This window comes from Miniopterus natalensis, chromosome 14 (genome assembly GCF_054644295.1).
Source record: "Miniopterus natalensis isolate mMinNat1 chromosome 14, mMinNat1.hap1, whole genome shotgun sequence".
In the NCBI taxonomy this organism is placed as follows: domain Eukaryota; kingdom Metazoa; phylum Chordata; class Mammalia; order Chiroptera; family Miniopteridae; genus Miniopterus; species Miniopterus natalensis.
Genome location: NC_142094.1, coordinates 56761212 through 56771870, shown reverse-complemented (window position 1 = coordinate 56771870; position 10659 = coordinate 56761212).

The following is a 10659-nucleotide window of genomic DNA, read 5'->3' as shown; positions in this document are numbered from 1 at the left end:
CAAAGAGTCAGCCCGACAGATCGAACACTTTCCCCTTGAAGAAGGGAGATGAGTCAGAAAATATTGAGCATCCCGGAGCAATTGGATGATTTACGGAGACATTAGCGAGAGCAGAGCCCTACCCAGCTCCGCTTTGCATTGTTGGCATCTAATTCCCCTCCGAGGCCATCCTCCCCTTATCAGGATCCGCAATCCACAGGCACATAAATACTGTGGTAGCATGTGACCCGGGGAGTCGGGGACGTCAGCCTCGGTGATAAAAGTATCTGTCGAAGGAGCCTGAGGGGGCATCACAGTGGAAGATGGGCTTAGACGGGCCACGGCGAGTGTCAGTTACAGGGCTGGGGGCTGGGATCCAGGCGCAAAGGCAGACTTGGGGGCAGGAGGAAGGAGGGGCTGAGACATGAGGCCAGGACCTACGCTGCTGCTGCTCTGGACCCAGTGCTGAGGTGTGACCGGTTCCCAACACAAGGACTGGCATGTTTCATGGCCCCAGCCCTTACCTGCCTCTTCCCCATCCCCGTGGTCAGCTGCAAACCCAGGGATGTGGGAGGAGAGGGGTCGTCCGTGGGAACTGGCTGAAGGGTTGGAGTTGACTGAAAATGAGAATCTCAAGGCCAAGATCACCCGGATGGTCGAGCATGACCATCCCTGGGGCGGGGGTTTTGGGGGGGATGATACTTTAAAAGAGATCTGAGAGCGAACAGAGGAGCATGCGTTCAGCTAAATGGCTTTGCAGGACAACTTGATTGGACACTTGGTCAATGCCAAGCACTGTGCTAAGCATTTTTATTTATCTACTGATTTTATTTTTGATCCATACCTGAGGATATTTTTTCCCATTGCTTTTCAGAGAGAGTGGAAGGGAGAGAGAGAGAGAGAAACATCGATCGGCGGCCTCCTGCACGCCCCCTACTGGGGATGGAGCCCGCAACCCGGGCATGGGCCCTGACGGGGAATCGAACCGGCAACCTCTTGGTGCCTGGATTGAAGCTCAACCACTGAGCCACACCAGCCAGGCTGTGCTAAGCATTTTTAAACAGACTATCTCATTTAACCCTCCAATAACTCTACAGCACAGTCCATTGTCTCCACTTTCCTATGCAGGAAACAGAGGCGCAGAGAGACCGGGTGGCCTGCTCGAGGACCTGTGTGATGTCTGGACTAGGACACATGTGGGGAGGCTGGGCAGGAACCAGCGTCAGTCAAGAAGGAGCCGCCGCCCTGGGCTGGGTGGCCGTGGAAACACGTGGTAGAGACCTGTGGGCAGTGCAGTCATCAGCAATAGGCGGATGGTCAGAAGTGGGGACTGATATCGTCTAGGTACCACTCATCTGTGTTAACCAGAGGGTAACTCAGTACTTCAATAATGGGGCCAGAAAGGAAGTGAGGCAAGATGGACCGGCTGCCTTACCTCAGGACCACGCTGGTGGCAGGCAGGGTGCCCAGGAGACACAGAGCAGCTGCTGCTGTTAGAGGAGGCAGGCTCCTCCCCCAGGGTCCTCTCCCACAGGCTCCGGCCACACACAGGACCTAGGCCACACATAGGGGTGTCCCGATCTGGTGGTTCACAGGCATCCACGTCTTCAGAGAACAGGAGACGGCAGCCCCTTAGCGAGAACCTTCAACATGCCCTTCTCCGGAATCTGTAATGAAATCGCAGGCTTAATTTTTAATGATCACTCAGTGGAAACTGGGGCAAATACACTCAGATCATCCAGCCCTGCAGATGTGTGCGCCCTGTGAGTGGAGCCTGTACTTCATTTCACACTCAGCATGTATTCAGTGGAGTCCCACGGGTGCCAGGTGCTGTGCTGGGCCCTGGGACCACCCGCCACGCTTCCCATACCAGGAAGTGACGGAGAGGGACCCTCCCCTGTCTTCTCCGAAGCGGGGCTTCCCGAACCCCATCCCCTCTCTCCACAGCCTGGGGGAGGCGCTGCATAAATGTTTACAACACAGGGCTCCTGAAGAAAACCCATCTGAACTCTCCGTCCCTCAGGACGCGTGAGTCATCCAGCTCCACCGCGTACAGGATTTGCGCACATACCCAAGAAGAGACCAGGCCCAGCCGGGGCGCATGAGTCACGATGGGCCCCTTGAGAAGCAGAAACAAGACAGAGGGGGAGGAGCCGGAAAAGCACAGCTGTAGGAGGCGAGTGGTATAGGAGGAAACGAGGGGGGTGCAGACTGAGGAACCCACAGCATCCCAAAGAACCGGGATTCTGACCCCAGCCCCCTGGGCACACGCAGCCCTCGGGGCCACCCCGGGATCAGCGCTGTGGTCAGCGGCTTCGAGCCGCATCTCTGCTGCTGAGGACCATCTTCCAAATGAATGTCTGGGGCCCCTGGGAGGCATTCAGATCCACACGATTTCCTTCTCTTTTTAACTAATGCACAGTGACGACCCAGGGACCTGCTTCCTGCCCCTCTCCAGCTGGGAGCACTATTGTGACGTGGACACAAGTCACCCAGGCTCCGAAGAGCAGGGGCCCGCAAGGCAGTGTGAGCCCAGGCTTGGAGAGGACCCACCCCCGGCACACAGATGGAAGTGGTCCTGTGTTACAGAGGCCTTCAGAGGGTTCCCTCAAGGCTCCCTCGAACGGACCCAAATAACGGAAGTCAGGCTGTGAAGTCTCAAAAACAGGCATCCCCAAGAGTCCTCTGAGAACTAAGCCACCTACGGGAACAACCGGATTCCCATTTCCATCCCCAAAGACCAATGAGAAGATGAGAGTCGGGCCCACAGTCCAGCAAGAACACTTCCTCCTCTAAATCCATCTCACCCTGGCGATGAGCACACTGTACATTCGAGTCGACCCGAGCCTGAGGCTGGGTCAGTGACATCAGGAATGGCAGGGAATAAATCATCCCATTTTACCATCCTCAGGCTCAAACTTCAAAGAAATGTTTATTTCCGCTTTAACCCTTAACCCTGGTAGGCGGCCCCTGGGATCTGGAATTGGATCTGTCGTTTTTCTGTAATTATATGTCGGGATTATATTTCAGTAAGAAAACCTATTTGAAGCCAAAAGTATAGGCCTTAAATTTAGACATTAAAAAAATGCACCAACCCAAGAAAGCTTTGTGAGCCTCTATCAGATAACAATTCCAAGGTCAGAGTGGCCCACAGCTGTGCAAAGTCAGCACGCACGGCTTTTATTGTCCAAATGGACAGACCCTTCGGATGTATAAAGAACACAGCCTAGTAAGGAAAGAGGGTCGGGTGACTCAATGGAGACATGCAGGGCTTTTCCCCCAGAGATGGGTTTTGCCCTTTGACATCAGTTGCACCCCCAGACTCCGTGCGACCTAAGTGATAACCTTCCCCTTGAAATTCTGAGTTTAAAATCCTAATGCATTTCATTATGTGTTGGCTTCAAGCCCAATGAAAATGGCATCGTTCATGCCACACTCAGTGTAATAACCAGCCTCCCGATGGCAGTGTTCTAGACGTGGGCTCTGCGACTTCAGGATGTGGGTTTAATGGAGCCATGGTTCAGAACTCCCTGGGGGACATCTTGCTTGAGGACGTGCCACCCCTGAATAATTGGTATGAGGTCATTCCTGGTGCCAACAACCAGAGGCCCGTTTGGAAGGATCTTAGCTCTTTCATGGTCGCTGCTCTCAGCTCCCATCTGCTCTATCGGTTCCCATCCTTCCCTGGACAGGCCCTCATCACTCTCTCCAGGAGAGGTTCTGCTTCGCTCCCCAGAGTCCCCGCCTTCCATCCAGCCTTCCTGCCACAGCCCCTGCCTCTGCTCTAAGGCACAAACACAATCACAGTGACACTCACTCGGCTTGGAAGGGAGCCTGCAGGAGGAAGCGCTCGGGCCTGAACCACGGAAGCAGCCGTGCCCTTCGCCGGCGCCCCCCTCACCTCGCCCTCGGCATCTCTCCAGGTTCATTCCATTGCTCCTCAGTGGGTGAAGTTTATCCTTGGAGGCATTTGCTCTCCATGCCACTTCCAATTTGTACCTTTGTGCCCTAGACAAGCTCCACGTGCCAAAGAAAGCCTTCAAGCGAGGGGAGGAGAGAATCTAGTTCCAGGGCGGGAGTTGTCAGGCGCTGGGTAGTGTCTGCAGATGCAGGTGGATTCCCACCAGCTCTGGGAACTCGCCACAGCTGGGAGTCTCAGCTTCCGCTTCCTCAGGCCCCACAGTTATAATCACCTCAACTGCTGCATAAAAGGCCAATTGTCTGATGCTGATTCTTTCTAATTACCCCTAAGTGGTAACCTCCCAATGACCTATGCTCAAGCCTCAGCCCCAAGTTCACAGCCCCACAATATCCAGCCCAAGAATTCAACCCCAACAATACAAATGACATTCCCTGAAACGGCTGCTTTTTCCATAATACTTTTCACTCACTGTGGACTCTAAATGATTTATAACTTGATTTTCCTCATCTGTCACAAAATATGAATTTTCAGTTCATTTTAAAGATTGATTTTTAAACTTAAACCAGCCCCTACAAACGCCAGAGCAAATGCAAAATAATCTTTCAGTTCATCTCTATTTTAATACAGAGATTGACAGACCGACTCAAGATTTAAGACCTGGTACTTTTACTCCATCAACAAGAATTAGCATTTCTTCTTGATATCAATGAGAACTTTTAAAATTATTAATTGTGCCTAAATTACAATCAAGGCAAAATTTTCCAAGTTAAGATGTGATACTAAAACAAGATCACTCCTGTCAGCTCATGATTTAATTACAAAGACAGTCGACCTGCTGTATCTTGAGCATCCATTCATCCGCATTACACACTGTAAATGTTTAGGAAAAGTTCAGCTGCCAGTCACTCTTGGCTTATGCCTGGGCAGCTGGGTATGTTCTTTGTTCCTCCTTTGATTGCAATCACAAATGACAGTGACAAAATTTCTGACGTTCACTGCCTCTCACTAGAGTGCCGTGATGGAAAGAGTAGACCATAAAGAAAAGCCATCCGAAAGCAAAGGTCTAGGGGAATTCTGAGAAGAGCAATTGAAATCGGGAGGGGTCTTGCCCCCTCCAACAGCTAGTGGCTGCAAGGGGCTCAGCGGAAGGAGGTCAGAAGGGCCTGGGCAGCTCAGGTCCTATGACCTCTCAAAACTGCCCTGCCAAGGGTCCTTGTAGGTCAGGGCACGTACAAGGAGAAAGCTCAGGGTTGGAGTTAAAATTGATCAGGATGGAACAATAAAGAGAGGATCCAGACAGTGGGGAAGGGGAATGGATCCAGGAGACTTTGCTTAGAAAGCAAGTGGCCATAGTTTTGAACAATTCACAAGCACCGCAGAGGAGGGAGCTCTGGGGAGGTAGCTTTCCCGGAGAACTGATTCCACTTACAAATGACCAACAAACAACCATCAAGGTCGAATCCCAAACAAAATGACTATAAGAAAAAGACAGTAAGAGGCTGAGAAACATCGCTACAGACAACCGGAGCGAGCCAGAAAGGCATGGCACAGGACAAATCAGAATTAACCTACCGCTTCAAAATAAGCTAAAATGATAGGACATACGAGTAAACATTTAGGAAAATTCAGAAACGAGATCATGGAACTCACAGATGAATTAAAAGTCCGAAAAGTTTATATCAAAAATGAAGACTAAATGAGAACACAGGACTCAATAGACAAAAATAATATCTAAGAAGAAAGAGCAGATTTAAAAAATTTTTTAATCAAAAAGAAATGAAGAACAAAGATTTGAGAAAAGTAACAAATATGGAATATAGGCAAAGAAGATTAAACATCCAGGCAACAGGAGTCCATTAAGAAGACAGTCAAAGCAATGGAAGAAAAACATTAAAAACATAATGAAAGAAAAACTCCCTGGAATTAAAAAAAGATATGAAACTGCATATTGAAAGAGCACACCATGCACCTGAGACTGCTGACCGGGAAGACGAACACCAAGGCCTAGTCTAATAAAACCTCTGAGTTAAAAATATATAAGAACATGAGACTTGTAAGGGAAAGAAAATTAGGTAATCTTCAGACGTCTTAACTGCAATGCTCTCTTCCACAAGAAAATGGAGCACATATTTCAGAAATTCACTCTAGGAGCCCAGCCAGTGTGGCTCAGTCGTTGAGCATCGGCCTATGAACCAGGAGGTCATGGTTTGATTCCAGGTCAGGGCACATGCCTGGGTTGCGGGTTCGATCCCCAGTAGGGGGCGTGCAGGAGGCAGCCGATCAATGATTCTCTCTCATCACTGATGTTTCTCTCTCTCTCCCTCTCTCTGAAATCAATAAAAATATATTTAAAAAAAACAAAAAGAAAGAAACTCGGGGAAAGGGACCATAAGCCATAAGATTTTATATCCAGCAAAACGGACTTTCAAATATAAACACTAATTTTTTATGAACATGCATGTGTGGAAGGCAACCAATCAATGTGTCTCTCTCACATCAATGTTTCTCTCTCTCTCCCCCATCACTCTCTCTGAAAAGCAATGGAAAAAATATCCTTCGGTGAGCTTTAGAAGAAGAAGTCAGGATAGTTGTTGCTTTTGGGGCCAGAGGAGAGGCTGTGATGGGAACAGGGGCTTGGGGGGGGGGGGGGTTCTGGGGTGGCCAGCAGAGCTCTCTCTCTTAACCCGATAGCGTTTGCCTTGAAATAATTCACTAAGCCATACATATGCTTTGTGGAGTTTTCTGTACTTGTGATTTATTTTCCAATAAAACAATTTTTAAAAGCAAAAACAAAGGTCTCTCCCACAAGGACACTATCCTCTCTAAAAGCTAAAACCTGCTTTCTCTTGTGTTCTTGTCTATACATTATGAAAATAACTATATATATATATATTTAAATATACCTTTATTGATTTCAGAGAGAGGAAGGGAGAGAGAGAGAGAGAAACATCAATGACGAGAGAGTCATGGATCGACTGCCTCCTGCACGCCCCCTGCTGGGGATGGAGCCCGCAACCCGGGCCTGTGCCCTGACCGGAACCGAACCTCAATCGCCTGGATCCTAGGTCGATGCTCAACCGCTGAGCCACGCCCGGGCGCGACATAACTATTTCTATAAAACAAAGGCCTGTTTAAAGCCTCTCTAGGAACTCGTATCTAGTACCAGGATGAACACAAAACTGTCTTCTTGCTCAGTTTCACAAGGCTGAGCCTGACTTGTCCAGTCAGCAGAAGAGAGAAAGTCACCCACACAACTCTTGCTTTCAGGAGGGGATTAAGTCATGTATCTTCCAGAGAACCAAGACACGCCTCTCTATTACCTGCTCGAGTCACAGGGAGGCCGTCTGGGATTCTGTAATTTCCTTAGAAAAGTATAACGCGGTTTGGTGATTTAAGGTCACACGTGTCAGACTAGACTTAAGCTGGGCAAGGGATCCTGCCTCAAACTACTGAGTGGATCTAAACAGGTGTGAGCATGGAGGGCAATCTGGAGATGCCTCGCCTTGGCACATGCCACACTCATCAAGGTGGACACTGGTGGCACCTGCCCAGGTAACCTTACCTGCTGGTGCAGCCATTCCCCAGCTGCTGGGAGTGTTGACATGCACTTAAAAAGTAACAAGAATACTCTGTTGATGTTTCTAAAACTGGGGCTGTACCTTTAAGATGTACCTCGAAAAGGCTGGGGGTCTGGGTTCTCAGAGCTTCCTCCCTTTTCCCTCCCATCCAGGACACTGGCCTCTGTCTTTAACAGACATCTCAGGTCAGTTTCTCTAGAAGGTGGCCTGAGGTGGGAGAGCTTGTTCAGTGGCCTCTGGAAGGGAAGGGATGCAAGCTGGGGGAGGAGCTCAGCAAGAAGGCAGCTTCAGCCAGAGTTCGGGGGAGCCCCGGGGCAGGAACGACGTGTCCCCTTGAGGCTGTGAGCCATGCTCTGCACCTGCAGAATCAGTCGTTGGCCTCAGCCTGGGGGTGGGGAGGTGGGCTCCCATTCAGTGGGGCAATGTTCCCGAGGGGGCAGCGACATTCACAGGAGCTGTGGGTAAAGTTACCTGGGCGGGGCATTTAACTTCAAACACCCTCTCTTTCTGCCTATGGGATCCTCCCCCCCTCCTCCTGGAAGGGACCACTGCCAGGAGGGTCACCGCCCTGCCCTAAGAGGAGAGTAAGAAAAACATCCATCTAGGAACCTAAATCCTCGGCTCAAATATCACGCCCCAGAAGCAAGGGCTCTGTAACCGTTAGCTCTCAGCTGTAGCTGTGCCAGCTGCAGAGGGGAATAAAGGAGGCCCGGCTCCCACCTGCCTTCCCATGGAGCCACAGACCCTGAGCCAACCACGTGGCCTCCGTGGCTTGTCCACTGGCAGCACGGAAAGCTGGATGCAGGAGACCCTCCTCCCCCGTCTCAGCAGCATCTCTGCCACCGCATCTCCTCCACTAGTGTTTCTCTTCCACAAGCAGCGAGGCGGGAGAGCCTGAGCTGCGGATTTCATCGCCTTAGGGAATCCCATTTAGTGGCGCTGTTCGTGTAGAATTGCCCAATTATTACTATTTTTACTTGCAAAAGAAAGAAGAAATCAAGGATGCCCCAAATCCACCAAGAGCACTTGCTCCTTCAAACAGATTTATTCTGCTGATTAATAATAATAAAAAATAATAACAAAATCAACTTCAGAAAAGGAAACTCTTGGAAAGCCTCCAGAATAGGAATTCTATGCATATTGTGCTTATGATACAATTGCAATAGTTTGAGGTTTTAATTTTTTATGACATGATGAAAAGTGGGCTGGTCACCCCTGGAAGAAATCCAGGTGTCCACCTGGAGGCTGGGGTCTCTAGATCTCAGAGTTCAAGTGGAGTGGGGGAGATGCAGGAAGAAATCTCCTAAATGCCCATTCCCAGCACCCTTCTGCCTGGTCTCTCACCTGAGGCCCAGCCAGAGGGGAGCCAGGAGCCAGAAGGGCTCAGGAAGTGTTCCTGCTGTGTTTTCAGATGGCACGAGGACCCGGCCCAGCCCTGGCACTGTCTTGTTCACGGCGAAGAACCAAAGAGCTGAGCAGGCAGCCCCCAGCTCACTCAGCCTGGGTGACGGTGCGTTCTGCTTCTCTGACTCCAGGCGGCCCCCTTCCTGGTCCTGCCCTTTCCAGTCCAGCAGAACGGATCTCTAACTCAGGTCTTACCACCTGTGCCACTCCCCTTGGAAACTCTCCGGCCACCCCTGTTCACAAGACAGAATCCCCATGGCCCAGCCTGGCCCCCGAAGGCTTCTCAGGGAGCAAGTCTCTCCACCACCAGTGTGTCCGGGCCCCACGTGGTGCCCAGCACGCAGTGGGTGTGCCAGGCGCACTTCCTGCCCCGAGCTGAGACCCATGTGCTCCTGGACCCCATCCCAGAATCCACTTCCTCACTGCCTGTGGTCCTGGGCCTTGGGCCACTCCCAAGTGGAGATAGGGCATGGACCTGCCTGCACGTGGCTGGGCCCCCGCCTCAGAGGTCCTCACCAAGGATGGGGGCGGGGGCTCGGCACAGCCGGTGTTAGTGCCCGGGCGTGGAGAGGGCTTTCTGGTGAACTTGTCTGTGGGTCTCAGCCTTGTTCCCTTCTGGGCAGAGTGTCTGGGAGTGGGCCCTTCATGATGCTGAGATTCAGGCGGCTTGTGCAAGACTGGGATCGGTCCCCTCCCCCACTATCACTCATGCACCCCTGCATAGGCCAGATCGTCTGGTCCACAGGCTGGGGACATAAGCTCATGTCACCCTAACACTGCATGTGTGCCTGGCTCCTGCAGGAGCAGCACCCAGAAGGGAGGCTAGTCACCCTGTGTATTTCATTCACTCATTCATTCAACAAACATCTATTGGTAACGGTAGCTAGTGATTGCTGCACACTCACTATGCTCCAGGCAGTGATCTAAAAGCTTCCCACACAGCTATCTGCAAACAAGAGGCTGTAATTAAATGAGATAATACAAGAGCTCAATAAGGGCTGTCTGTTTGTATTATTAGTGCTCTCTTCTCACCATTATTAGGCCCAAGTGCCGAAACTGCAAATAAAATGCCGAAACCTCCCTCCCAGCCAGTGGGGCGGTCACAGGTGATTACAGGACCAGGTGAGCCCAGGCAAGTGCTGTCCCAGAGGGAAGGGCTTCTGACAGCACCACCTTCTGAGGGAGTGACTCACTGCCAGGAGCGTGGAAGAGGTCACCTGGCCGACCTTTTACCCTTGCTGGGGAGGTATTAGTCTTGGCCAGCGAGGGAAAAAGGTGGGGCAGGTTGAGTACTGTCCTAGGAAGGCTTCAGTCTAGGTGTACTCAAGGGCACGAGTAAGCTGTGTTTTTCCAGGGACCTGAAAGGTTAGGTGTGTCTGCAGCCAGGTGGAGGGGGGTGCAGGCCCTCAGAGCACCTGGCTTAGCCTGGTGCACTGGGTGAGTGACTGCAGGGTGGGTCATGAGGTGGGAGATGTAGTCTTCGCATGGAGGCAGCTCCTGGCAGGGTTGTCCTGGGCCCAGCCACCTGGATGCCCCCTGGGTCTGGATTGCCATTTGGTCACGGTGTGGGGACACTGAGTATTTTTCCTCCAGGCAGACTGAATGTCACTCTGAAGGCATGTGCATCTGCAGCCTAACCCCCTCCAAGGGGTCAGGGGAGTCCAGAAGATATTAGCAGCATTTTATAATGTCCCTAACACCTGTGGCTGAACACCCTGAGGAACATGTCAGCCTATCTAAGGTGGAGAATATGTCCTCCTACCAAGAAGCACTGGC